The sequence below is a fragment of the Balearica regulorum genome, chromosome 11 (genome assembly GCF_011004875.1).
Source record: "Balearica regulorum gibbericeps isolate bBalReg1 chromosome 11, bBalReg1.pri, whole genome shotgun sequence".
Lineage (NCBI taxonomy): Eukaryota > Metazoa > Chordata > Aves > Gruiformes > Gruidae > Balearica > Balearica regulorum.
In genome coordinates this window covers 21,744,716-21,770,921 of record NC_046194.1, presented here as the reverse complement: position 1 = coordinate 21,770,921, position 26,206 = coordinate 21,744,716, and the positions used below count along the sequence as shown (strand labels likewise).

The 26,206-nt window shown below is 48.1% G+C and overlaps 1 protein-coding gene across 1 annotated transcript in view; it reads right to left on the bottom strand.

Annotated features, from left to right (window-relative positions):
- Positions 1-12,868, bottom strand: part of NEXMIF (neurite extension and migration factor) — a 162,605-nt gene extending 149,737 nt beyond the window's left edge. The window contains exon 1 of the mRNA XM_075763686.1: positions 12,730-12,868. The gene's annotated coding sequence lies outside the window, so the exon portion shown is untranslated. The remainder of the gene's footprint in view (positions 1-12,729) is intronic.
- Positions 12,869-26,206: the final 13,338 nt, after the last annotated feature.

Sequence of the window (26,206 nt, the reverse complement as noted above, 5' to 3'; positions counted from 1 at the left end):
TCTTTCTCGTCTCAGTCCTGCTGAAACGCTGAAGATTTCATGACCCGGTGTACCTCGCTGCTGTTATGCAGCCAAGGGGGACTGAAAGGCTCAGATGAGATCATCGTTCACCATCGTGATCCAGACTCCTAACTCCCCAGCGATAGCAGAAAACATCGCTCGAACGTACTGCTACGCTGGAACTCGGCAGCACCACCTCAACCAGGAGCGCTCCTAAGCTGTGGACCAAACGGAGCAGAAAGGTGCCAGCTTTGCACCAGAGACTTCACCACAACTAAAACGCTTTCGGTGTTTTCCTTACCCTGCTAACAAAGCCTATGTGTAACTTGGTCTGGGTTTATATTTTGGAGGCTGACTTTAATAATGTTTCTTGTACAAGAGTGCTCAACTTAATTTTATTTCAGGCACAACTGTAATACAACTACTTCTTATTACAACACATAATTAGTGGCTAACTTTCTAAAATAAAAATGCAGAATAAGGCAATTCATCTACAAAACAGTGATTTTTTTGGCTCAAGCTCTCCCCAAATGTAAATCCACTTAACGTTGACAAACGCCATAGAATTACAACTCTGGCCTATCGGCTTGCTTTGGCCAATGTGATTCAAATTCCACAAGTCCTATGCTTACAGAGACACTCTGTACATACATTCAGAAAACAAATACAATATATAGATATAGTAAACAGATTTATAATGAGTGTTGCTTGTCCCTGTCAACTGCGCTGATGAATAACGCTGTTAAAATGGATCAGATCGCCCACCAACTACGATCGCAGCCTTCCCATGTCCAAAAGCCACGTGCTTCTCCAATTAGTTGCTCGAGACTAATTGTCAGATGTAATTTTCAGTCAGCAGTTTCTTCTTCCTTCCTCCGCCTTAATATATTCCTTTCGCACGCATTCCCCACAGCACCTGACTTGCTCAGCAATCTTTCCTCCCTTCCTTACACACTCATGCATTATGTCTTAGACCTAATCTCTCCTTACAGCTTTTGAGCAGAGCTCTTCCAGGCAGCTGACATTTAAATAAGCTCTGTATTGACTTTCCTCCGCTGTACCTCAAGTCCTCCTTGTTTTCCTTATGTTCATATTCTGATTCAGCTTCTGTGCAGCTCCTTCCGAGGGTAACGGAAGCAGAGCTCGACTGATAATCAATAAATACCTTTACCTTGCAATCCCTCAGATGTGAAGCCCAGAAGGAGATTCCTCTCTCTTTGCATGCATATTCGCTATTTTGGATAAACTTAAAAAGGCAGAAAAAGGTTTTTCCCAAATCTGCAGCACGTTTCAGACAACACTAAGCCTGTGAACTTTCCTTTAACTCGCATTAAACCGATACAACTTTTAATTAAAAAAGTAATTTTGAAAAATTGCTTGTGCAGTACGTAAGGTGATGTTCAGACAGCATCACTGATCCCTGGAGTTCTGCAGCCTTGAGTTTAATAAACTGAATTTTCAAAAGTAAACACAGCTTGCATCAGCACGAACCCTCTATTTTAGACTAATATTTTTCATCCATTTCTTTTTCAGCCAGAAGAGGAGGTTTTCAGAGCGCTACAGGCTAAAACATTGCATGGGTGTCACTGGCCATGGGAAAGGGAGCAAATTTCCCAAACCTGGAGGAGCTTTGTTCAGCTGCCAGGCAAGGAAGCCTTGCCTCTGACGAAGCGAGACGCCCTCTCTCCCATCCCGGATGGATGGTAACACGGACACCCAGCGCTAACACGGCTGTAAGGACAAAAGGCCCCTGGAAAGCCTGGCTGCGGGAGCCAAGGCATGAAGTCACAGTCCCCCCGGCTGAAGAAAAGGCCAGGCACAAGGACTGCCATAAAATTTACACCTGAGCCCTTGCGCAATCCTACGCTCACACAGCAGCTCCTGTCTTCAACAATAATTTAGGGTTTATTTTGCCTAATTTGTTATTTCCTGTAGTAGGTAGTCCAGCAGGGGGGAAGGGCAAAGGGGAGAACAAAAGCAAAATAAAAATCAAACCAAAATATTTTGCCCTAGGTGGAAACAAGTAAAAAAGACTCTCAGGTTTCCTTCTGTTTGTTTTTGTAACTCTTCACCTGTTGTTTTTGCAAGTTCTTTTAAATGAATCATTTGAATTACCTTTAATCCAAGAGTTCAAAAAGATGCTCAATGACAGTACGATGTTATTTCCCCCTTTTCCCTCCTCTTTCCCCCTTACCGATTTATCACAAACAATTATCCTATTACCCCGCACGCACGCACAAACGAGGGCTGGGAAGTCAAGATTCTTGGGTTCATTTCACGACTGCGTTTCTAGCAGGTCATTAATTTCTCCGTCAGCTGGTTAGCTCCTCCATACAGCAGGGAGAGGTGGGTTGTGCAGCTTTATCCAGGTTTATAACACAAATACTTTGTGAATCGAGGCACCCTGCGCTGATCAGAAACACCAAGTATTTTGTTATTATACGTAAACAAATATAAATATAGCACTTGCCATTTTCATGCCTACCTATTTGCAATTCTACTATTTTAAAACTTCTAATGTCGTTAGAAATGCCAAAAGGAGACGACTTCACGTTCTCGTGCCTATTCCACCAGGAACCAGTAGGTCTGCGTGTCATTTCTTCCTTCCGCTGAAACCCCGTGTATTTCTAACTGTATTTCCTCAGTCAAACCTCCATAAGAAAGCAACTTTAAAGGTTTTGTTTTCAGCTGCAGCAACATAAACACTTAAACATTCAGTACTGACCCCCACTGAGCGATGTATTTCATCTTCATGTCCCTTAACTCTAAGCACCGTTGCTGATTATCCTGCGAACTTAACTTTGGACTACGCCTTATTTTATTAAATACACGTTCAGGTTTGGTCTCACTTCCCAAAATATTTAAGCGTGTGTCTAAACGTTAAGCATGTAAGCACTCCACTGAGTTCTGATTTTAGGCTATCTGGTAACACATACAACAAACTCCAGAAGATACAACACTCATTCTTTATCTGAAGAGCTCCACTCCACAGATCAGCCTTTCAGAGATGTGCCAGCTTCAGCTCTAACAAGCTCTTCACGCTTTTTTAAGACTAATGGGCTCCACATATTCATTTCCAAAGAGTATAAATTCCCTTCCTCCTTTTTGCTTTTAAATATGTCAGGCAACATTACAAAAAATAACATCTGTGCCGCAGTTATGCAATAAGCAGCATGATAACCATTAAACTGCACTTTAGAAAGAGCAGGCTGAATTTATTTTTTTTTTTTTTTTAAAAGGGGCAGGAAAAAATAGTTCACCTTTAAACCTTGAGATCTGGAAGGTTTTCAGTACTACCTCTCTTCCTTGCTTATTGCTAAATTCCCTGTCCTGCTGCCCCTCTCCCGTGATGTTTCAGGGCTATTAATGGGGACTCTGAACATACACGCTAGGAACAGCACAAACGGATTGAATCTGGCTGGAAAGGGCTTAAACATTCAATGAGAAGACGAAGAATCCCAAAAGTGGTTTTAGTACATGTATACATTTCATCAGAGCATACAAACATACACACAGAGCATATATTCCCTTGCAACAGTTAGCAAGCCTTCTCTTTTTCATAAATATAGTCAACAGAGCTAAACTCTGGTTTTGCCTCAACTCCCACTTTAAATGCATAACGAATTAGATTTTTAGGGAGCAGAATGAAAGAAATGGTGTATTTCATACTATTATATACCCAGCCAAGGATCCCAAAGGGTTTGTTTGGGCTTTAAAAACAAAGCAAAACCCCTTCACATTTGTCAGACTAAAACCATTTTTCTTTGGTCTTTGCTCAACCATCCTTTCCAGATTTGAATAAATAACATCAAACAAATTCTTTTGACTTCCATTACCATGCAATGCGCAGAAGTTGTTCAAGGAGAACAGAGCAGTGTGTGAAAGCATTTGATAGCAAAGGACTATGAGGAGCACCCTGCACAACCACCACTGGATCTGGAAACGCTCATTCCAAACCCTCCGCTACCCTCTTGTCATTTAAGCAGCCTATAACGCCCAAAAAAGAAATTATTTAACCAGCCAGAGATTAAGTTTACCACTACGGGGTATTGCTTTACCCATAAGCACATGGCGGGTTACTGAAGGTCGTCACAAAATAACAAAAATACTGACTAAACAGTGAGCTACACAGCAGGTTTTCATCTTGACTCTTCATTTACTGACACTTGCAAATTTAGGTGTGACTTAACACAGCCCCTTCAGCAAATGCCCAGCCTAACCGAATAGCAGAATAGAATCTTGAGTATCTTTAAACCCCGTTTTGTTTCAACACCAGCCCACAGAACACAGGGCGAGAACTCATCGACAATATTGTCAGCTGCAGATTTCATATATTTTATGGTTATTACAGGTTGTAACGAGGAAAATAACCCCTACGCTTTCACACGAAGTTTAAGGCACCACGCAATCATTAAGCATTTCTGAGACGATGTGCGGACTCGACCGTTCACAAACTTATCGATTGCAATGCAGATGAAGACTTTTCCGTACCACGCTGGGCAAACGGCTTCAAAGCACAATTTCAGGAGCATTTTCTTCTCCCCATCATGAGGAAGGTGTCACACTTACTACGTCGCTCCAGCATCACCACCAATCCCCTCCTAGGAGCCACCTTCCTCCATTCCTACTCTTGGCACTTCTTTTGGGGTTGAACGCCCCGCGCTGAAGCCTGCACCTGGTTTTTGCTCACAGTCTCAAGCCGCTCGTGTTGCAGAACTTCCCCTCCAGACCACCGACAGACTACCTGCAGTAGTTGAAACGTTAATCCAAGATGCTTCTGAATTCAGCCTGAACTAACCTTTAGGAGGTCTTAAACTTGTCCTAGTATTTGCAGTGAGGGAATCCAGCACACGTGCTGCCAGATTGCACATACAGAGGTAAACAACATAAACAAGGCAGGAGAGGAAGATGTAGTTAACAGGAAAAAAAATGAGAGCGCGACTGGGATACCAGGGTTTGCTTAACACACGAACCAGAATCAGTCATTCCACGCACCATAGAACAGCCAGCCATCAGTCACAAGCTAACTCTCCGTCCAGCTCTGCATCACAACCAATACCCAGCTTTCCTCCAAAACCAGAAACGCTTCAGAAGAGTAAAATCAGCACTCTGCCCTGCTGATCGTTAAGCACCAGGTCTTAAAAAACCCTCTACAGAAGAAGGGGGACCTGTAAGTAGCACGAGGCTCTCAGCTTGACATTGTATACGGACATAAACTATAACCTGAAGGTAAACCCTGAATCATGCCTTTGCGTTGCCTAATACAGCAATAAATTCTGAGATTGAGCAATCAAGCCAATCAAAAAATTCACCCTTTCAAACCAGAGGCTTCTTGGAAATACAGCGGATTGCCTAGCCTCCCGTTTGCGTTCAGAAAGGCTGGCGTTTTAACAACTGAGACGAGGACAGGCTCGGTTCAAACCCAGAAAGAAGCAGGCAAGGAATTAGCGCAAATTAAGGAAAGAAACAGGCACAATAAACAAAACTGTTTTTACTGCAGTACATACTCTCCATCAAATTATAAGCTAACCAGACAAATAAGACAATTAAGTAAGTGAAGGTTACTGGGTTAGGACAAATTATTTTTTCTGCGGGAGGTTTCAGCTGACGGGTTTCTCCGCATTTGCCATGCCTGGCTGAGTTAGTACCACGTGGCTCCTCTGCTTCAGATAAACTCACAGGCACCGTGGGCTAGTAAACGGTCCTAAATTCCAGTCTTGTACGTTAGCCATGCTGCTCGTATCATAATCTGCTGTATTTCTGCACAAGTTGGCAATGTCTGCTTGATGTACTTCAAAATTAATATATCGCACACACAAAGAATCTAAGACAAGCCACTACATGGACAGGTGATTTTGATATACTGGATTTCCTTAGATACAGGCATAAACAAACCATGGGAAATTATTGCGTGTTGCTCCCTACAGAGCCAGCGGTGTCAAGAAGATAGGGGTTTGCTTGTTTGCTTTAATATGAGCTGAAAAATTGTGGTCAGCAGCAGACTTTCCCTTCTGGTCTTCCCGAAAATTCTACCCATCCTTCCACATTAAAGGCACAGCTATCGATGAAGTAAACCCGTTCACGAAATGCAAGCAAAACATTTAAAAACCCCACCACATCACAACTTTTTGTAGCTAAAATAATCCCACTCCCCAAGAGTTTTCTTCACACAAATGAGAACAGCAACTTTCACTTTGACCCTCGAGGTTCAGAGAGAGCCAAGAGGACTAACTGCTCCGTTCCCCGAAGCAAGGCAAAATAAGACCAAGCATCCATCTGTATTGCTCCCGAAATACCTTAAATTCATACTCAGAGTATTAAAACACGACCTTGCAGGCTACAGGGGAAAAAGTGCTGCTAGCTGGCCAAGCAGACACCAGATTTACTTTGTACTTGTTCAACCCTTGTTTCGGCGAAGCGGTTAAGTATTTCTCTGAAATTATTCAACAACTGTGAAGGTCAAGTATTGTCCTAACTGGCCGGTTGCAAACAAACGCACCTTTCATGTCGGCATGTGCTTCAGCCTGCCACCAGCCGCAGAGTAAAACCCTAATCAGAGGAGAAAAACAACAGTAAATTGGTAGCAAAGGGTACACACCTGGTCTATAGAGTACAGTGGATGCTTGCAGAGGATCTAGCTGACCCAGCGAGACACCTGAAAATTGGGGCCAACGCAATGGATGGGAAAGAACTATTTTTTTTGATGTATAAAACTTATAGTTTCAGCTAAAAAACGAAAAATTAAAAAAAGAGCTTCAGTGGCACTTCTGAAGAATAAAAAAAAAAAGGCTTTGGAAGCTTTAGATTTGAAGCTTCACAAGCTTCTTATGAAAAATGCAAGCTTTGAAAAACTTCTGAAGATTTAATATTCTTACTTTGGGCTCTTCTACTGCCAACGGACTACAGATGCTGTAACTAATGAAAAATAATTAATGCCAATAAACAGGCCCTTCATAAGGCTTCAGCTTTTCTTCTCTGTCAAAGACTCAAGTCATTCATTGGGACACCGTACAGGAAACAAAATCCATCCACAGAGCTTGTCTTTTCTACGTTTGGTTCTTCTGCACTATAACACACAACCGAAAACCTTCAAAGTGCGAGGAAAGGAATCTGATCTCTTTCCAAGCACGCAGCTCCAACGGCAACCCTTGAGCACGGCAGAGACCTTGCCTAGAACGGGACTGAGAAAGAGCTGGGAGTTGATGCGCTAGCCTTTCAAAGAGCCCAGGTCTCATGTAGGCAATGAAACAACCAGGTGATTCCTCAGGCGTCCTTTGTGCCAAGCGGTATCCTACAGTCCACCGAGCCACGTCCTGGCATTCCAGAAAGTCTAGCCATGTCCTGCAAGAGTCACAAGAGCTGATCTGTCTGATAACCTCCATTTGGGAGTCTCAAAAATGCAACAGTCTCACAGCCAGGAAAAGTACAGTGACAACGCCTGGGTTTTAGTACATGAGAAGCTCCTTATCCCAGGGGAGAGGGGAGGTAGAAATTGCCTCAGCTATTTTATTTCAGAAATCCTGACACTCTCCTCTCACACTGACTCAGTGGAGAAGCGCATAACAGCTTCAGACAACAGCAGCAAACACCATGAAGCAGTAAGGACGACCTTCACAACACGAACCGGCAAACCGTGCACGAGAAGCCATTCTGCATAACAGAGGCTCTACGTAAGCAAGGTGAGACAGCTGATAAATTGGCAAAAAACCTACCCAGTGTCTAGGCCAAGCGTACAACCTCTGCTGTTCCTGCCAGTTTCAATGACACGCTGAAGACTGGCACTGCAACGCCGTGCAAGGTGACATCCAGAAGTCTGACCTCAAGCTCTCCCAGACTCTTAAGGCAGAGACGCTCTTGGTCTCGTGCCTAGGGATAACAACAGCTATTTGCAGAGCCAACGATCACAGTAATGGTAACGAAAATTCAGAAAGGGGTTAAAACTGATTTGGTACATGAATCAACCGGGGTCCAAGCAGAAGCAGCGCCAACCCTTTTGGTCCAGCATACCATGGTCCCACCTTCCCAAGGGGCAACGGCAGTAAACCTAGACAAGAAGATCGATCAGAAACTTCTACTGACACATCCGCCCATATTCTGAAGATACAGCACAAACAAAACAAAACAAAAAAGAAATACAGGATCAGTGAAAGGAAAGAATTAGCCAGCAGAATTTTCTAGCATGGGAGACCATTGAGACAAGAGCTTGGATAAATTAAGCAAATCAGGCATCAGTAAAAAGCGTTTCCAGAGCTTTGTTAGAACCAAACAAGACTGCAAATATGAGCTCACATCGCTGGGCATAAATCACCTTCTGAATACTTAAGGGTCAGAAGAAAGCTTTGCCCAGGGACAACCCCCACACACTGCTGCCCGCTCCCTGCGGCGTCCTCCGACGTGGCCAGCACGGACCTCTCCTGCGGCCGGAGGGCACTGGGTTACATCCCCGTATTACTCGCAGAGCTGACGTAGCAATGCAGACGCAGATCCAGCTCATACGTATCACTGTTTGGAGACTGCATAATCATCCAGCTCAGCCCATGCAAAAGCAATATGAGAACACCTTCTGTACACAAGAAATTCTCGAGATTTAAAGTTTTAACACAAGCTACCAAATGCCAGGGATGAAAGAAATCCTGGGATGAAAGATCTCCATGACACCTGCTTTGAATAAAAAGACATTGCTACAAAAATATCAGAGACCTGCTGGTCTGGAGCCTTTGCTACATGTCATTCCCCAGACATCAATTTGCAATAGAGGCACACAAAAGCAGTATTACACAGATTACATGCTACTCCCCTGAACTGCAAACAAAATCTACCCAGCACTACCACCTCGCCGTCCAAAGCACTACTGAACTAAAGCCACCTTCTCTTGCTGCTCTTAAGACGACTTTGCTAAGGATAAGGCACACAGCTGGGTTCAACGCTGACTGCAGAACTGACAGCTCCTCCCACAAACTTCGCTATGGCTCAGCTTTACCAAATACTCCCAATTTTTCCTCGTGTCCACAGGCAGGGAACCGATGGTACCAACTCTTTGGCGCTGACAGCAGGGCAGCTCATCCTCAATTCCTGCATCCTCCAGGCAAAACCCACGCCCCACACCTGGATGCTTAAACCAGTTCATCATCTTCAGCACCTGTAACTTCACCGCTTTCTACACGATGTAACCCACGGTAATTATTTAACCTTTCCTTGTAAAGGCACCCAGGAGCCCTGAAATCAAAGGGCTGAGACCCCACCAAGCCTCTCGCACCACACGCGGGTAAGAAATCAGGCAGGTCCCTACGCTAGAACCCTGCACAGGTGACGCCACGGGTGCGTACAACCAACTCAAAGGAAGGAGAGGAGAGCAAGGTACCAACAAAACATGGTTCGCTCGGTTTTATGCCACATGGCTCATTTACTCACTGCTGGCAGCTTCCACAAAATCAGGCTCGTCAAGCACCTGACTGTATACACAGGTAATGATTATAAAGCCAACTCAAGCGGGGCTAAAAGTACACAAAGATCTAGCATAAAAATAAAAAAGTGCAATCCTCTCCCAGGTGAAAATACAGGACTTTGAACCTAACAGGTGGATTATATAAAAATTATTTTGCTCCCAATTCTCAAAATATTTTTTTTAAATTCCCTCACAGACCAAAAATTATCATTACTGAGAAGCAGTAGCAATTTTGCCGTGTTTAACATTCCGACTACCCACCTCTCTCAGGGCCAAACACAAACACAACTGCGGCAGCATCTGCAGAGCCCCCATGCGAGGACCAGGGCAAGGTCTGGAGCATCCACGGTTCTCCTCCCTGGATTCTGCCCAAGGAAAAGATTATTTCCTGACGTTGCTTTTTGTTTGCGACAGGACATAAACTTTACAGGGATGGTTCGCTGTTGTGCCTGGAGAAATCAGCACGGTTGGTTTGTTGTTACTCTGGCTACGATGGAAAAGTCTTGTTATCCGAGAAGTGCTGCTGCACCTCGCATCGATGGCTGCGTCCCACGCCCGGGATGGCAGCCTGAGTCGGACCCCTTTGTTTGGGAACACTTTCTGCCCGAGCCTCACCTGTGTCCTTCTTGGTCCTGCAAACACATTTAAGTCTTTTCACGTGTTATCTTTCCTAAGACGGGAAAAAGACAGGCACGTGATCGATCACAAAAACATCCACGAGGCACCACCATCTCAGAAGAGGAGGACACCATCAGAGCACTGCCCCACAGACGTACTCCCTGTCCCCGTACCAGCTATGGAAGTTAAAACCCACTGGCCACAATCTTTTCCTTTTTTTGTTTAATCCAAAAGAGACTCCTCACGATTCACAGCTCAACATTTAAACGAGCTGCTGGAGCCTCGCCTCCAAAAGGCACCAGCAAACACAAAAAAGGAAAAACAAACCCACAGAAATCCCCCCCTCCCGGCCCCCCAAGGCAAAGCGCCGGGTGAGGTGCAGAGAGGGAAAGGGGGACAAGGCGCACGGGGAAGCCGGCCGGTTGCTCCCCTTTTCTGCCTCCCTTTTATTTCTGCTGAGTGTAGTAACACTTGAACTGGCTCTCTTTATTTGCAGCCGGATACGCGCTTTCAAAGATACTGTACTACTGTGTAGGCCAAGCAGGGACTCTCTTTCTTCCCTTAGTTAGGGCTTTTGGGAAAATAATTATTCACCAGAACTGCCATCGTGAACAGAGAAAGCTAAATCAATGTAGCTTTGTATGGGCCATTGCCACTGCAAAGCAAATACTCCATCAAGACATGGATCAGTGAGAATTTCATCGCTAGGAATCCTTATGCACATCTTTGTGTATTTTTAATATCCATCTTATTACTCGGCGTGCCCCCTCCCTCCCCACGCTCCTGCACCCCACCCTCCCCACGGATTTGTCCTGTGTCATTGGCAGCTACGGGGCTTGGCCCTAGGATTCACACGCTCAGTAGAAACATCCTCAATGCACAGCCAGGTTTATTCTCTTTAAAAAAATAATACTAAAGCATTGGTGCATAGCAGATTTATTCACTGAACAGGTTGATTTATTTAACAGACTTGACATACATCAAAACCTACTATGGGCTTACATAATTGTTATCCATTTAGCAGGTCTGGTTCTTTTGTCAGGTATTTGTTTTTAAGAAGTGATTCACTAAAGACTGCTGCCTTATGCACAGTTCACATACCTTAACAAATGTAGTCCTGCACGGGGTGTTAGCTGAAGTGACTTTACATTGCATCCTACCTGCTTGAGCACTGCCGTTATTTTACTTTATCTTCCCTTATCTAAACCAAAAAAAACCCAAACCAAACAACAAGCCCGAGCGTGTGTACAGGCACACACACGATTCACCCCCCAGCAGTCCCTTTGCTGTGGGCACGGTGGTTACCGCATTACCACGCTGCTCCAACGATAACAGCGGGTACCTCCAACACCGAGGACGCACATCTGAGTACCAGGATGTTGATGCTTGCACAGAGGTTTCGGGCGAAGCCGGCCGGAGGGGCTGGCGCGGGGCAGAAGGGACGAGCAAACCGCCGAGCGGAAGCAGGGAAAAACCTCAGGGAAGATTTCAGAACCACAGAGCCGTTTTGTTTTCACGCAAGAGGCTCATTCAGGCCCTGGCTCGCACAGGCGCACCGCTCTCCTCCGGCCGCACGCATCCACCCACGACACCCATCCGCGAATTCCCCAAATACGCACCCATCCTGCGCTCGTTCCGAGCGGGAGGCGAAACGCCGGATAGCATCCCCCGGAAAAAACGCATAACCTTTGCTTTCATCGCTGGTCCCATCACAGCTTGTTTGGGTTAATATATCATAAACCGTATCGCGAGCGAGCGGCACAGTTCATTTCGGAGAAGAGGTTTTCATTATCCCCCCCCTCCTCGTTTCAGCATCATCCACGCACACACACAGGTCACATCTTACACTTAGTAAGCAAAACACATTACCGCTGCCACCGCTGCACGGACGCACAAGCGGTTCAGAAATTAAAGAGACCGGAATAAAAACCGCACGAACCCAATTCTCCACCGCTCGCTAGACAGATGGTTAATTATATTCACAGCCGCATTTTTTGCTGGGATAGAGTTTCAGACAATGAGCCAGTTTTATTTGATTAGCCAGTTTGCTAGTTTAATATGCACAATGACAGCTACTTCCAGGGTTGGGGCTTTTCTTATTAAAAAAAAAAAAAATCCCATCCCCCCTCCCCCCCCCCCTTTTTTTTTTTTGTTCTGGCCGAGGCTGAAGTAAGTGCAGCCCCCCCCCCCGCCCCCGCTGTAAATAAACCCCGCCGGGGCGTGAGGGGAGGCGGCAGCGGTGCGGGCCCGGGGGGGGGGGGTAGGGGGGCACCCACACACGCTCCCCCCGGGGCCCTGCGGGGCGGCGCCCCCACCCAACGCGGCACCTGCTCGGGGGGACGCGGCGCCCCGCGGGGGGAGGCGCCAACTTGCCCGGCACAGGCCGCCCCCCCCTCACTCCACACACACACACACACACACACCCCCCCCCCGCACACCGGCCGCCCCGCTTCTTCCGCCGCCACCGCGCAACTTCCCCGCAGGCCTCCGCGCCCCGCACCGCCGCGCAGGCCGGCATTGCCATCAGCATCCCCCCCGCAGCCCCGGCAGCCCCGGCCGCCTCCTCCTCCTCCTCCCCACTCGCCTCACGCCGCCTCCCCTGCGGCTCCCGCCGTGGGTGTATGGGGGGGGGGGGGGGGGGGAAGCGCCGCCGCGGCGGGACTCACCTCAGCGCCGGGCCCGCGAGGGAGGCGGCCGCGCGGGGCCGGCGGGTCCCCCCGCCCGCCAGGCGGTGTCGGTGTCGGCGGCTGCGGCGCTCAGCGCTGCTCCATGCGCCCGGGGCCCCGGCGCGCGCAGGTGGACGCGCCCGCCCCCCCCCCCCACCGCCCCGCGCGCGCCGGCCCCCGCCCCTCCCCCCGCGTGCCGGCCCCCGCCCCTCCCCCTCCCCCGCCGCCGCCGCCGCCGCCGCCGCCGCAGGGCCCTCGGCGGAGCCAGCGCTCCCGGCCCTCAGCGCCCCGGCGGCTCACGGCCGGGCCCCCCGCGGCGCGCAGCCAGCCCGCGCCGGCCCCGCGCTCCCTGCGGCGGGAGGGAGGGAGGGAGGGAGGGAGGGAGGGGGGGCGGCTCCCGCCTCGCCCCTCCGCCGCCGCCGCCGCCTCCTCCTCCTCCTCCTCCTCCTCCGCCGCCGCGGCCGCTCCCTCCTCGCCGCCTCCCCCACCCCGGCCGCCCGTGCCCATTCAGGAGGTGCCGGGGAGCGCCGCCGCTGCCATTGTTCCCTCAGCCGCGGGACCGGTGCCCGTTCCCCCCCCCCCCCCACCCTTTACCCGGGGGGGGGGGATGTGTGTGTGTGTCCCCTGTCCCCGCCGCTCGGCGGGAGCGCGCACCGCGCCGCCACCGGGCATAAAGGGCGCGTCGCCGCGGCCCCTGCACACGCGGGCCCGGACCCCGGCGGGGCGGAGCGGGGCGGGGCGGCCTCACCTGCCGCAGGGCCCGGGGCAGGTGCCGTCCCCGCGGTGGTAGCGCAGCCTCGGGCCGGGGGATGCGGGAGCCGTCCCCGGTGGAGGGGAGCAGCAACCCCCCCCTCCCCGGGGCGGCGGACAGCGCACCGGCCGTGCGGTTACCGCGGCACTTCGGGGGAGGGAAGATGGGCGCCGGGAGGAAGGCGAGGCGAGCGGGGTGCGGGCCGTGGTTTCCCGCAGCCCGCCCGGCTGCCGGGAAGGGAAGGGAAGGCCCGGCCAGGCCCGGCCGTAGCGGCAGGTGCTCGGCAATGGAGGCGGCGGGCGGGGGCCGGGGCAGGGGCCGCTCGGCGGCGGCACCCCCGGGCATCGCTCCGGAGTGGAACTCGCTCCCGAGCGGGGGGGGCTGCCCGGCCGGGTCCATTCTCTAAAGCGCAATAGCGGGCAGAAGCGAGTGGGGAAAAGTGAGGGGAAAGCGGGTTGGGGGCTGCAACAGCTCCTCTGATTTATTGCCATTATTAATTAATACATATTATTCCATTATTATTAATGCGTATCAGCGTCTGAAACTATGCTTCACCTTCAGGCGTTCATTAAAAGGAAGCGGCCGCCTCGTCTCAAGCGTGCTGAGCGAGATGCCAGGCGCTCACCAGCCGCTGCCTTTGCGGAACAGGAGGGCGAGAGAAACCGGCGAGGCGGGAGCCTGCGAGCTGATAAAACACCCCCGTTCTCGCAGGACCCCCACAACAGCTTTCCGTATCGCAGCCCCGTTCCTCCCCGCCATCCGCAGCACGAGCCTCGCGCGCCACGTCCAGAGCTCTTGCGCTGGAGACTGGGGGGAAGTTTTGTTGTTATGTCTTCTGAATCAACAGAATTATTTAGCAAATAGAAAGCAAACCAGACGCAAGTATTTAGCTGCAATTGAAGCAAGATGAGTATTAGCCTTTTGGTTTAATTAAATTCGCTGTGATATTTAACAGAGGTTCCTATTCTTAAGTTACCGCTTGAGTTTACGCAAAATTCTGCTGTCTTTTCATCCTGGGCAACGCGCCGCACGCAGTCTAAAAAGTTGATGAGGCAATTCTGTGACTAAAACGTTAAAATATGGAGCACTTCAGTCCTTGTTCTCACGGCCTTGGCGAGCCCCACGTGTATTTGCAGTAATAAACCAGGAATAGCGTATAGCAGCATACATAATGCTCTCTGAATTCGGTACACTTTACGCATCAACTTTCAGTGCCGCAAAATAAGCAGCTCGTCTCGTTTGTTCTTCGTTAGCAGCGGTACCCAGGATGCGCTGTACGTCGCGTGCAGATAAATGATTCATCCCCACTGCAGCAGGGCACGTACTTGCCGCCTTACGCCCTGCCGTAGTAACCGATTTGACTACGGCCACAGCGCGAGCCATTGCCGTGGCGGCAGCACCTCCCGGTCCCATCCCGAGTTAGGGATAAAACAGGGAAAAGCCCGTGTTCCTCTCCAGCATCCCCACGTTGCTGTGGAAATCGCTCGGTTCGGTCCCTACACCTTGGCGCGTTCGTAATCTGCATTTTGTTTCACCCTCCCATCATTTTCTTGACAGATTCAAGTAATATAAAGGAGTAATGAATCAGGGGCAGGGGAGATGGTGAGAGTGCACCGTAAAATAAACGTACGTTGGGCTGGTGTTCATTAACTGCTTTCAAAATTTCATGGACTCGGCGGAGGTTTTGCCCGCGCTCACCTACGGGCTGTTCCCTTCGGAAGGGCCACCAAAAGGCACACAGGGAAACCCGGCAGCTCCTCTGAGGCGCCTCGCTGCACCCCGCAGCGAGCGGGAATTGCACGACTAGGAGCACCGGGGCACCGACGCGGAGTTCGTCGGACCGACCCAACTCCTCCTGAGGTCCTTGGAAAGGAGACGGCAGCGGAGCCGCGCGCGGGGACCTGGCGGCTACAGCGATCGGCAGAATATAATCACGTAGATACGATTAGACGTAAGCGTGGGGAGAGCCATCGCGGAGATGAAAAGCTACGTTCGGTTAACTAAGCGTTGCACCTGGATCCAGTTTAGAAGACAACAACCCGGGTATTTATTTAAATGCTGTCTTTTAGAGAGAACACAAACGTAAGGCTCAAAAATTGTCCTTGTAGCTGCGATACAATATAACGCCTTCGCTTTCACTTATCCACACGCTACTCGTTGAAGGTACTTCGGTTACAGAACTACCACAATACTAATTGATCAGCAGCATAAAATTCTGCGCAGCATCTCGGGCAATCTTAAAAATTAACAGTCTCTGCACTGTGATCTTTTTATGTACTGCCACAAACAGATGTAAAAGGGGCGCTGACACGATGGCAGGGCAGCTACCCGCCTTGCTGGGTATTAATTTTCCAGCCTGTCGAATAAAAGAGACACACAGGTGCCAGAACAAGGTGCTAAGAAAACTCCTTTTGGCAGGAAGAGATCAACAAAACCCCGAGCGAGGAGCGATTGCGATGCCAGCCAGCACCTCGCTCTGCCCTGCCGTGCACCCTCGCTGCTCTCCTGACCTCCCCGATACAGCGCAGCCGCAACGTGCATCGTAATCATTCGCTACAACCTGTAAGACGGAGCAGATCAGACATTTACATCTGTCCCATCCTCCCAGCTGTCTTCACACAAAATCCGTGTGCCCAGACACACAGATATGCCGGGAGCCTACGCTTGCTTGTCAGGCTGGAAGCAGGAGCCAGAGTCGAAAATAGCAGAACCCGGATTATGGCAAGAGGCCAACGGTTTCCAGTTCTCCGAGCGCCTATTTCCCCATCGTCCCTTCTTTTCCTGACGCAGGGGAGGCTCGCTAAGGCATCGGTATGGGTTAAATCCTTCATTTGGTGGGGCCTAACTCATTTCTGCCACACACAGCCCCTCCGCTGAACAGTACCGGCGAGGAAGGCAGAGGTCCGCGGGAGGATTCTGGTTCACCTGTGGCACAAGTACAACGCCAACGTGATTTGCAAAGATCTCGAATCCTACGCTCTTGGGTAAGCCTGGAAAACCACGGTTCAAGCAGAAACCTGCCCGGATGTTATAAACCTTAAAAAAACAGAGCAAAAGGCAGCAGGATGACAGGAGCCATCACCTCCGATCCCCTACTGCAGAGAGCCCGAGAGGATTTCTTCCCCCGCTCCGTCAGACTTTCAGGACCAAGTTCCGAACAAGAAGGGTCTAACGCAGACCGCTGGCAGAACGGGAGGCGTTCCATGGGCGAAGGCTTTGATTCAGGTGGGTGAGGGACTCACCCTATCTCCTCCTTCCTTCCTTCCTTCCTAGATCCCAATGTGCGATTAAAAACCGACTGTGAGCTGTGGGAAATAATGCTGAGCCTGCAAACAGTGATTCATTCTTACGGAGGCTGAAGCAGTTCCTGAAGAAGAAACAAAGCCGGAACCATCAACTGCCACGTACGGAATTTCTCCTTCCCTGTCTGTCACACCTGGCAAGCCTTAGAGCTTTGTCAAAATCCCATCGAAACCCTCCCCGCAACAGTTGTTCATTAGGACCCCCACTGGTTGCAGAAAGACTCCCTCGACCCTCCTGGCTTTTTGCAGCCCCCTCCCGGTGCGCTGCCTACGAGGAGCTGGAGAAAGGGTGCTGCCTCTGTGCGCCCTGAGGGCTGACGGTTCAGAAACGCCCAGGAGAAACTCCAGGCTGTTGGTGACCGCTCCGGGCAAGCCAGGTTTCCAATAAGGAAGGAAGGTGAGGAGGGTCCCAGATTTCTTTTCCAGGCTTCTCCATTCCTTGGGATGCTCCTTGCTGCACCGGTCAGCCCCCTCCACCCGAAACAACCCAGCCTTCCCGGGCGACTCCTTCACAAGGCTAAAACCCCTTTATTCAAGTCAGAGTTCCTGTAGGTTAATAGTCTCTGAGGCTCCCGTGGCCCAAGGCAACGTTAAAACTCTGATCCCCCAAACTAGTCCATATCTATTTCTCCAGTTCCCTTTACTTCCCCCCCCCACCCCAACATTTCAACTGCAAATTGTGAATCTTGGTTGAAATTGTGCATTTGTCTTACCACGTTCCCATGGCCAAACACCTCATTACTGGTGGCTTTTGAACAGGAGGAAAGAAAAGCTTACGTTTGTGCCTTGGCCAAGACGAATGCTCTGCGGACAGAAGGCTCTGTGTTCTCTCATTTCCTTGGCAGGACTAACAACCTTGGCCACTTTAGGGGAGGCTACTGTATTTGGGGGGGGAGGGGGAAGAAAGAAAGAAAGAAAGAAAAGAGAAAAACCCCAAGAAAACAACAAGAAAAAAGGCTCAAGAAGGGTCTGGTGTGTTCGCAGTGAGCCAGAGCACAGGTTAGAACAAAACCTGGCGAGGGCAAAAGCATCAGGATGCGTCAAAGTAGAAAGCTGAGGTGAAGGAAGGAGGGACCGATGTGCTGAACAGCAGCTTCTGGGGCAGCACGCCCAACCGCAGCAGCAGAGCTGTCGAGCCGTTTGGCCCTTGGTGGCCCCCAAGCTGAAACTGCCGATGCCGTATCACCGCCAGCGTCCCAGAGCCCTTCTGCACTCCTACCCCCATTAGCCCATCCAGGGGACGGTCGGGCGGACGGACGGGAAATACAACGGGTAGATGGTGTTGACTCCCTTGGGTGAGGGCTCCTGCCTTTCCGCACAGAATTTGGGCGTGTGCGCGGTGAGCAGCCCGTGCACACCTAATTCACTGCTCAGGCAGCGATCCTTGGTCCAGCAAATGTCAGACCTGCTGTGGCGTCGTGATAGATCTGATCTAGGTTTACGAGCAGTAAACCTAGCGACCCAGACGAGGTTGGGCACCTCTGCTACGTGCGCTAGGCTAATGCACTGCAGAGACGCAGTAGATGTTGCTGGATATCCCACAGCCCCAACCTTGTTGCTGCTTTGGCCAAGCGGGCTGGCATCTAAAACTCCTGGATGAAGATGGCAGAGTCAAAAGAGCTGGTGAGGGCTCGGGTAACAGGTGGAAACTCAAATTTTGTTTAGCATTGCCATCCTTCCTGTTACGCTGCTGTCTCTGTTTGGGGCGGGCTGCACGAAAACAGAAGAAAGTGAAGTCCTGTGTATTGCTGATGGAGTTGTTACTGGTGGCGTTCTAAGAAATTACTTCATTTCTTTAGGAAACATCAAGCTCCTCGTGCCTGGAGGCACCTCACGCTTTCCGCTCTTGCTTCAGGTAGCGAACAGAGGTGACGGAGAGCGGAGCTGATGGAAACCGTTGGTTTTAATGCAGACAGGGAAGCGACGTAACACGGCCACACAGGTCTTGATCCTCACTGCTGCTTGGCCCCTCTTCAGAAATAAAGGTTAATTCATCTCCCCGGCAAAAGTGTTCTCTAAAATGAATGTTCATGAAAATGCTTGCTTCCTTTGAACCTGAACATCCTTGAACTATTTTCCTGAAGCGCTGAAAGCTTGGGACGTTCTGTGAGTTAGCTGCAATTCACCTCTGCATCAGCCTACAGAATGACTGAAGTTTGGCTCTCACCTCTTTTAAGCCCCATCTAATTATGCAACTTGACCAGAACAACAGTTTGGCTGAACACACACCGGTCCCGTCGTCATATTTGGATGTGGGGAGACAGAAGGGAAAAGCTGTTTCGTTGAAAGTTCAAGCATTTCTACGGCGCCTGACTGACGTGGAAGACAGAGCCCTCTCCAGCGTATCCAAAATCAAATACCTTCTTCTCCTGTGTCTTGGATGTGCCCACCTCTACCTGAATAGACCGGTATAAATCTTGGAGTTTTTCCTGCCCGTTTTTCTTCAGGACCGTGGTTCATTAACTACAAGAAATGCAGTTTCATTAATGTGCATTAACCAATGACTTTCCTATTAGCACTGCTGTCTCCAATCAAAGAATCATTTATGGAAAACAAGGGCAGAGGGAACAACATGCTTTGGCAGCTTTAAGATTATAAGCCCAGAGCTTTATACCCTCTGTCTTATATTTTTACGTTAAAGTATCATGAGATATTACCATATTTTTCATTATTATTTGTGGCACTAAATACTGCAGCGCACAGTGCCAGATGGCTAATATTCAGAATAAAAATAATGCAAGGCCAATCTTAGAAAGACTCAATGAGAATATAACAGCATGTATTCATCCTACTTTCCCAACGGTTAAAATATTAGCAGACTTAAAATCCGGTTTTCCAATTTAGAAGAATAGCATCGTATAGAATTATATGCAGGCATATATACATATATTTAAATATGTATAAAAATTTTCCTATCTTCCCATTTTATTTGCATGTTTCAAGGGTCTTAACATAATAGCTGGGCACATCTTCTCTCACTCTTTAGGATGTTATTTTGACCGGTAAAGAAAACCAAATAGTTTCAAAATGCATTAGGAACATAAGCAAAACCCTTTTTCCAGAAACTGTTATTGGTACAAAATACTTTTTTTTTTTTTTTTTTAATATATAAACAGCTTGAGTCCTAAACTTAACCAGATGGAAACGTGCCTACAAAGAGTTGGATCTAATTCAGAAGAGCCTGACAGCCAACAGATGAGCCAATTTAGACCATCCTATGCCAAAAATGGTCAATCATGTTATCTTATGTGTGACTCGACTCTGGCAGATGCCAACTCTATCCAAACAACTTCAAGCATCTTTTTGGAAGACAGGATTATTTTACACACACTTTAAAAAAAATCATAATAATGCTTGATTTTTCTGGAAACATTCCACTTAGTTTCAGCATTTTCACAAGAGACTTTTATTAATTTATTTTAAGGAGAAATCTTTTTTATTTTATAGCCTCCTAACAGAATAAATGCTTTCCAAAAGACTGATTTTTTCCAAACACAGATTAAAAAAATACTAAATTGCAGTTCAGTGACAGTCTCTCATTTATTTAAATATTAATAAAAGGAAAGCTTTACACCTGTGCAAACCAATTTAGCTTCTTTCTTAAGGCAAAATGCTTATTTAAAAAAAAAAAATAAATGCAACAGTAAGTACAGATTAAATGTACTTCCCACATCCCTCATCATCTTCCCCAAAATTAAGACTAAAGTAAATATTAAAGGACTTCTTTTTTTTTTTAATGGTGATTACAACTAAGGCTTTTTTAAAAATTATTTTTAATTCATAATCTCTCAGTGAATTTTTTTTTTTTTTTTACCTTCCAGAAGACGTATTGCCAGAAACGCTCTCAATCTGCCTCAGACTGCAAGAGGAAAGGGGCCCCTCCTCCGTCTCCCCGTAACCTATACGCTCCCCCTCCAGGGAATATCGCGCTGCTACACTTACTTTTTTCCCTTTTTGCCTCTAATTCGAATAAGAATAGTCAAAAAGGGGAAACCCCTCCGCTCATTCAGTTATTAGTCCATCCTAAGAGCGTAGGACCATGCAATTCGTTCTCCAGCGCATCCCATGAGCTGTATTTAAGCCCCGTACCTGCCGTCAGCTTGGTCTCTGTTTAAACTCAGCCTGAATTTCAGCTTCGCACTAAAGCCCTGGGAGGTCTCAGGCGACGAGATTTCTCTGTTAGTTTGAGAGCTGCAGAAACCCGCGTAAACACTTAGTAGATCAACATCTTTCACAGGACACCTTGAAAGGCCGCATTCAAAAAGATTAACGCCTTCAAATCTGTTGTTTCCAGAGAGAAGGCGGCAAGCTTTCCTTCCAAAGAAGAGGGCAGCAGTTCTGCCAGCTAGCCTGTAGTTTGGGTGGCTTCTTGACAATCGCACACCGAGTTGCAATTTCGTTTTCCATCTGTACGGCAGGTAATTGCAGTACCTGTGTGAAGTAACCTTACCTCACACGGCCTACGAGAGCCAGGCAATTATCTATAGGACTTGCCGCAAGGTCTCAATTTCTAACTTTTTTATAGTGGCTTTTGTGATGACAGTCCCAAGGTTTTGAGATCCACAGACGTTAATCTAGACTGAAGTCTAGACATGTGGCAGGTTTTAGAGCTCTTCCTTATAGGACAAATATATATTCTCAGTGGCGTGGTCATTTTCTAACATTGTTGCTGCTTCTCTTGAAAAAGACGGTGTGTCAAGGTGCGTACGACCGGAGAGCCTGACTGCAGACGGGGACTTTGCACCTGAGGCAACTCTCACAGAAAGGTTCAGTCGCGTTGAAGAGGTTCCTGTACACGCTTCCCGGTCGTACCAAACATTCAGTCTTCAACTGATGAAAACACCAGGGTTTAGGTAACCACACCCTGCTCACATCGAACTTTTCCCTAACTAGTCCTGGCTAGTTTGTAGATTATTTTGTTCTTGTACCTTGGCAGCACGTCGGGCTCCACTCCTGAACCATTCTAAGATGTTTCGGCTAATTCTTACAGAGCCGTAAGTGGGTTTGACGCTTTCAGCAACAGACCAGTGCAATACGCAGTGCAATACGCTGCCGACTGACCCACAAAAATCACCTTCCAGTCTGCCCAGCAGAGTGGCCTCAAGGTGACTCATCGGTAGGATCGGAGACGCTCTGTCCCAACCTGAGCCAAGGCTGCTGAGAAGGTGCGGAGCCCTCGGAAAGAACCACAAACTGCTGGAGAAGCCCTTGGAGAGAAGGTGGGTTCGGGTTTTTTAAAAAATTAGTTTGTTTCCTCTCTTTATGGATAGCTAGTCAATGGGTAAAGAAACGTATTGGGCACCCACCGCCAGGCTGATCGCAGCTTTTCTTCGGTTCTAGATAAACATCTGGCTGAAGAGCAAGAGGCGGCTCAGACAGCGCCAAGGGCTTCCCTTCACAGAGTTGTTACCAAACTCCCAGCCGTTGCCCACCTCTGTTGTATGATCCGTGATTCAAAAACTCTGTTGGCAACAGCTGGGTGATTCGGCAAGTGCATTTTTTTCTATGGCCACGTTCTTTTTTGCACCTATTTTTAAACACTTTACTCGGCTACGTTGCCACTACCTGGTACACCAATGTTTTCTTCAGTTTCTGTACAGCCATTCTAACAGGTCTTAAAGCAGGTTCAGTGACGAGGACTTTAGGACAAGTGCGTATCAAAACAAGTAGATGTTGCCTACAAAATAGATCATAGAGGAAACCGTGCGAGGAACCATATACTTCAGTCACAGGGCATAAAAAACTAATCTAGCAAAATCTTTTCTTGTAGAAAGACGCAGCTCTTCTTCTCGACTGGTCACATGCATCTTGCACGTTCAAGGCCTTCTACGCTTAGACGACGTACGCGCACCCGTGAGTTTACATCTCTTCTAACCCTGCCCATTTCATTTTAAATTGTCGCCGAGTTGCTTTGAACCATGAAGCCATTAGTCTGTGTTCGCTTCCCGTGTAGACAGCTCAGGTCGCGTCAAAGCACTCAACAGCGAGGACTTCGTGAGGTTCCTCTCATCTACTCTTCTGCTCCCTGCAAAGTTCATAGGCTAACTATTTTCACTTCATTATCTCCTGCAGTCAGAGAGAAATAATCTGTTGAGTAACTTCTTTTGACTCTGGCTCGAGCGTTCCGAACGTGTTGCGGTCATTTATATAGCAATTCACCTGGACGACAACGCGGGTCCTCAAGGAAGGCTTTTGGCTTCCACTTTGGAACACAACCCCTCCGTTTCCATGAAATACCACTCGCATCACTGCAGTCAATCGGAATAAAAGCGAGTGTGTTGTAACAGATGCCACCAACGGTTTCCAGATTGTCACAGCTTTCCAACCGTTTCTAGTAGATTGTTATTACAAGATTCCTGTTAAGTCACCAGCAAGCAGTGCAGCCCCTTTCTCTGCTCATCGTGTTCCGACCGATGACGTGAGCTGTCAGACTGTAAACTCAAAGTTGTCAAATAGCTATAATTTGCAGATCTAGTAAAAGAGCTTAACATTCCTTTGAGCAACGGACTTAAGGGATGTATCCAGTGGAATTTCAGGTCTGTGAAAGTTCATACAGTTTTCTAGTTAGACCAGGATCTCCACAGGACAGCGCAAATGTCAGTAAAGCAGCTTTGGTCTAAATCACAGACTGCCATTAGGCATGAGCTGATATTCCCACTGAATGAATTTCTACGGAGACTTTAATATCTGAGGCTAAAAACATAGCTGTTTGTAGGATTTGCTTTTCTAGACACCTGTTAGAATCACTTGCACACTTATTTGCCAGAACTTGACTGCTTTCCAGTAGACTAAACAACAGCTAGAAAGTTTTGGGCCTCAAATTAAAATACAATGCACAAAATAATCAACAGAAAACACTTTTTTGTCAGCTTCTGGAGCTGGTCATATATGGAAAAGTAGTTTTCTGTATTCCCCTTTTGTTTTCTCCCCCGTTATTTGCATTTGACTTGCTGGCAATTACTCCTATGCTATTTATGAGGTAAGCTTTTCAATATTGCAGTCCCCCTTCTGTTGTTTCCTGTTCCTCCTTTTATTAACTGTGGTCTCTGTGTTTATATTTAGTACGTACATATGCACTCAGAGCTTGATGGTGTGGCACGATGGCTTTATCTGTATGAATTAGGAGCTGAGAGTGTTACTTGTGACTTACACACACATCTCCTAGGAGAGGATATAAAGTGTTTTAAACACAGCACTCCAGTGCACGTTGTACACAAGGCACGCATTACAGGCTGTTGTGCGGATAAACACTTTCCAGATCGTGGCTGAGAGCCGTTACACCATGGAAGTACCCAGCTAAACCTGACAGAGTTACAGTAACTAATGTACAAACCCAGGACAAAACGCACAAAGGAAGTCTTTAAGCAACTTACAGTCTCTTTTTCTCGTACAAAACATTTTCTGACTTGAGAACCTAAAACCTGACGGAAATTCCAACCACCAATTTTGCTGGGAGCAAAGCTCAGGCAACAGCGACTGCTTTTAAAAACCCACCCTAATGCTCGGCATGCTGCTAGCACGTGCAGGAAACCTCCTGTTCAGTGACAGCCAAGTCGTGCCCACGCCGAGATGCAGGAGGTAAAATTTTAGCCGTGGAGTTCGACGTTTGGTGAAGGAAGGTTTCTGTGGTCAGCTGGAGATTTCTGACATCAAAAATTCCAGGGGACTGGTAAGAAAGCACAAGGCTAACGGGGACTGAATTCAGTTGCCTCCACGTATGACAGCGATACAGCACCCAAGCACGCGTTTCAACGGACAGGTACGCTCTTTGCAGCGGCACTACGCAGAAGTACACGGTTCTGGTAAACACGAATTTTCGGTGGACGTGACATCCGAAATCATTCTTTCCACACTGCGAGAACTGCGTGCGTGTACCACTCTCCGCAAAGCGCGCTCTGACCATTTTGGAAGCGCTGCTACGTGGCACGATGACACACACAGAGATGCTACTGAAAATTAGATGCCTGTAGAACTCGAATAATACGTAAGCCACAGTGGACAAAAGACAGCACCAAGCAGGCTGTTGTTATCAGCTTCCTCGTAAGAGAGAAGCTGCTAACGTTTCCTTGAGTTTATAGACAGGAAATATTGTAGGGAGAATTACAGATATGGGGAGAGGGGAGGAAGAAGAGGCAACAGAGCAAAGGAAGGTGATGTTTAAGGAGAAGTGATCGGCTTGCATGCAAAGCTGCAAGAAGACTCCTGCAAGCAGCCGCTGTTGTGCAAGGCCAAGATTAGCTCTCAAAGTTTGCAGTTAAGGGACTGAATTCAGAAAATCTTCCTTCTTCCACAAACCCAAGTTCACCTCTCTGAATTTCTCTTCCTCTGACATTTATATTTAAAAACTGTAAAATATTGTTTTAAAAAAAAAGTCACTGCATTGTACAACTTCAGGTCATTTATTTTTACCCTAGAAACTTGGGAAGCACTGTTTGCTCAGGCAAATGACATTTTCAGTAACATCCATCACTGTCACTCCATGGTCCACACACATCACACACCACTAAACATGGATCGATTCCCTCCACACTCTCAAAGATAAACTTCAGGTTACTAATCTTTTCACATCCCTCCCACTCTCCACTTTAAACAATTCTCAGATACGTACACACACTTTGTACGTGCGTGGAAGTCTGGATTCAAGCATTAAAAAGTCTTAAAGTTTGCCAAAAATCTTTGTTAATGCTACGGATACGTGACACCTACTGAACAACCTGTGGGAGACCTGGCCAAGTGCACTAGACATTGGTCTACTTCATCCATCAGCTTCCCACGGCAGCAGTAGTATAGTACTCCTTAGGACGTGAGCCGGTTTGCTCCCCTGGCTGCCGTTACTAAGCTGTTCCTTAGAGCTTCCTTCCCGCAGAGCCTACAGGACTGTCCTAAGACTTGACCTGGCGCGTAGTTTTTTGGTGAGGTCTTACAATCCCAGGTCCAAACACCCAAACCCCATAACCAGCATAAATCAACGGCTCTGAATAAACCAAGGCAGAGTTTGCACGAGGCAGAAGTAACAACTCCAGCCTAAAATACTTTTGCCCTGTGCTCTTCCCCATCCCGTGTATCCTGCCAAATGTGCTCGATTACTCGAGTCAGGGACGCAACAGCGTCAACAAGCGATGTCACTCATTCCCTTTCACAGATTCTGCAAACACTGTTTTTCCCAGAAAACAGTCTCAATCTTTTATCTGTGTTCTTCAAAAGCCAGGAAGCTTTTCAAATCGCTGAAGACGTAACGATTTGTACACCCCGGTGTGAAAAATCCACAAACGTGTATTTCCATTTTTCACAAGCTGCCTAGCCCATTTCATAATTCATGCATCAACTGTACTTGATACGTTCAGTCCAAATTACAGACTGACCTTCACGTTCCATTTTCTCTAACCAGCGTAAAATGGAAACTTTTCATCTTTTCAACCTCTCC